The following is a 3,888-nucleotide window of genomic DNA, read 5'->3' on the forward strand; positions in this document are numbered from 1 at the left end:
TTCATTTAAGCTGCCATTACTTTTGAAAACAGGACTAGTCATAATGACATCTGAGATACCTGCAGCTATTACTCTGACTAGTTAGAACTGAAAAACAAACTCTAATGTTCATTTTAGCTGGACACAATGACCTTGTACATATCTCACAATAAAATTCTGACTAGTCACAGTGTAATTACAACAAGTCAAACTTAAATGTTGGAGCTGCTCACCATTTGCCATGGTTGGTGTGTTGCTCTGAGCGTTGCAGCTGCAAAGAATTGCGGGAGAGAATCACCTCCCTTGCCTTGGCAAAGGATGGTCCAGTGTATCCTCTGCTAAAGGAGATAAGACATGAAGCATTGAAGCACCTTTCCTCGGCATTTACAGAATTCGCCCAGCTCCTCTGGGTCATTTCATCCAGCGAGCAACCTTCCTGAACAAAAAATTACTGTTTCGACCACAACCCAAGTTCCCAACTGCTCCTAGCTACTGACAGGGGCAGCCTTGATTAGTTAATAGTTAGATTGGTTTCTTTGTTTGTGTACCGTCTGACTGACTTCTGACTGTTTTAAGACAACACCACTGTCCTGACAAGTGGCATCATGACAGAAAAATGACAATAAATCAGCATTAAGGTCAAGAAAAAAGGCCCAAATGACACAGACTTGATCAACTTGAAAAAAAAAAAGGATTACAGTAACTCTTCTCAAAGACTGTTCTCAATATTCAGTTCTAAAAATAAAATGAGTTAAGTTTTAATAACTCCTTACTGTTAAAGTGACTATTTATCTTATTGTACGTTATTTTAGTTTAGTTTAAAGCTATTTAACACACGATGTGTTTGGACATGTTTACCAAACAAATGTATTTCATTCAGTCCATCCATCCCCAACCTCCTGTTCTGCTACAATAGACTTGATTCTTAAGGAAAAAAATAGATTTTCATGATGTTACAGCGAACCAAAATCCCACATTTCTAATCTCGACAAAGCAACAGGGCATCCCCGTGTCACGATGACATTAGTTGCCGTGAGCCTTTTCTTTCGTCTCCACCTTCACAGCTGCTTCCTTTCACCTCGGGTAAATGAGGGCACCGGGAACCTGCATGAACAATCACAAAGAGGCAGGAGACACAGCGAGGTAGGGGGGGAGGGAGGAGAGGAGGAGCAGCAGGAGGAGAGCTGACTCACTCCGGTGTGGGGGCTCCGGTGGCGCAGAGGGGCACTGAATCATCTGGAGCCTTATTGAATATTTCCTCCATTTGATGTCATTATCGCCCCAGTGATCATCACTTCCATCATCAGTGCTGTCCCTGAGACTCCAGATTACAGGCAGGAGGAGGCAGGCAGGCGGACCAGGGGCTGAGTGGGCCTTTGAGGTAAAAACCAAGAGACTGGAAAAAACCTGAAAACATACCCCATGTTCTGCTTGGAAAAAAAAAAATCAATTTTAGTTCACAGGAAGGAGCTATTTGGCTGAAATGTGGGGATTTCTGTAATAAAGTGCCAGAGATGTATTTGTCTTCTTAGAGGTAAAAAAGGGCTCGAAGCAGCATGAAAGAGAACTATTGATGGTGTCGGATCACTGGGCGAGCCTCTACATGTTTGCTCCGGGTACACTATCTGCTGGGAGTGAGCGTGTGGGTTCTGATCAATGCCGACCGAGTTATAAATCCATTATTTGCCGCAGCGGAGAAAAGGCGCTGTTGAGCCTCCACATCAAGAAAGACGACAGCGTATAGAAGTCCTTTCTATTTTTATTAGAAATGGATCACATTTCAACCCAAGCAGTACTTTTTTTTGTTTTTGTTTTACCTTCAATGTGCCATGCATACAAAATCAGAATCAAAGTGTCCACCTGTTAGTGCCCGATAAAGTTTATATGTGTAAGGGGTTGATATCAAAGTCTTTCTGCTGTGCAATTATTATTCACAGATATGTACATTCAAATTAGTCAGCCTCAAATATCAAGCATCCTCGCGAAAAAGAAACCAACAATTAAAAGTAAAAAGTTACAAAAAACCTCAAATTAAACAATATATTTCTCTTTTTTAAAATATAATTAATAACAATTCCGCTAACATGAGTTAAATTATGATTGCTTCATTTTTAACCGTAGGCACGTCGTAGATAGGTGAGGCGTCGTAGAAGCCACAATGGAGGCCATGCATCTCCTCCTCTCTCCTCACTGCAGCTGATGTTTGTGTAAACAAAATCACCGAGCCATCCTGTGGTCCGTGTAGGGACCACTTTGGAAACAAAAATAATAAAAATAAAAATAAAAAAATCGAAGNTTTCTATTTACTTTATCAAACTTTTTTCTTCTTGTTTTTAACTTCTCTGAGCAATCTATTCTCAGTGCAGTGGATTTGTCCATGTTACACGTGTCTAAGTTGCATGTGAGAGCCTCACTAGCTTCTGAGCTAATTCTAATAATAACCTTTGTATATCCATGAGATTTAACATGAGCACAGATGAATGCAGAAACAGCCTTCGAGTGTCAAATCCCACACATGCATCATTTTTTCACAGCGACCATTAAACAAAACATTGTGACAATAACAAAACACATTTCTGAGCAGAAGGGGGCTGATACATTAAAATAGATAATCAGCTCCAAAAAGCAAAAACTCCCACAGAACAGACAGCTGCTAAGCCATAATAATGAAAAAAAAAAAAAAAAGCTTTTAGGATGAGCTTTTTGCAGTGGCGGCATCATCACAACAGACACGGTTTGCAATCAAAACAAGTGACCACTCACGAGGCGGCATTCGATTGTGTGCCTCCGAAAATGACGCAAATGACACACTTAGCATATGTGTGGTGACAGCAGAGATCCCTCAGCGGCGGAAGAAGAAGAAGAAGAAGAAGAGACGATCAACAGCAGGAGAGAGAAAATATGCACATGTTTCAAACGGGCAACTTGTCCCTCAGACGACCTTCGTTGCTGCGATCATTTGCCAAATTTATCTGAACGCCGTAAAAGGAAAATGATGCGAGACAAATGAGGGAAGGGTATAAACGCAGGGATGCCAGTAGGAGGGCGGAGTGTTGCTGCTAAAGGCAACATTTTGGAAAAGATTACCAGTCTGATTCATTTGATGGTGGTTTGTGATTCACAAGCGTGAAAAGCTGAAGGAGACGATCATGAAAAGCAAAGGAGGCGTGATGTTGCTGTTGTGCTCAGTGCGTCTGGCCTCGTGCAGCAATATTCTGTGAATTCAGCCTTTTTGTTGCATCAGTCCCGGGGGTTACGTTAAGTCAACAGAGCTTCTATTTGTCCACACCGAGGCTACGTTTTGCTTCTGGTGGAACTTTTTCTTGATATTATACACTTTCTATCCCACCTGATAACATAAAAAACAAAACTATGGTCTGCACTTGTGGAAATTTCCATTCTATTTCCACTTTTCACATCATTCTAATACGATTTTCACATTTGATATTACCAAATATGCAGGTAATGTTTTTTTTCTCTCTCTCTCTAGATTTCTCCACATTCCCTCAAACCCTAAGAAGATGGCGATGAGTCATATTTGGCATTTTTATCTGGGGTAATAAAATACTGCTTCTGTATTCTCTGAGCGTGTTCTCTACACATGAGTGAAGCAGTTGAATATAAATGTGCTGCCATTGATCAGTGTCAGTCACAGAGTCACCATTTCTTTCTTTCTTTCTTTCTTTCTTTCTTTGTTTTTCTTCTTCCACAGTCTTACACTATTTTTTTTGTATCAGGGCAATTTGGATATCTGTGTTCACCGCATCATGACTGCTCTGGAGAAAGCGAATATGGATCGCAAAGTATGCCTCTGTTGGTTTTACTATAGGGACACCATGACATGATATTTTTAAAAAACAAAATGAAACTCTTGTATGCTGGTAGTTATATACGATTGTCTGTGGTGAT

The sequence above is a fragment of the Stegastes partitus genome, unplaced genomic scaffold (assembly GCF_000690725.1).
Source record: "Stegastes partitus isolate 25-593 unplaced genomic scaffold, Stegastes_partitus-1.0.2 Scaffold1778, whole genome shotgun sequence".
Classification (NCBI taxonomy): Eukaryota; Metazoa; Chordata; class Actinopteri; family Pomacentridae; genus Stegastes; species Stegastes partitus.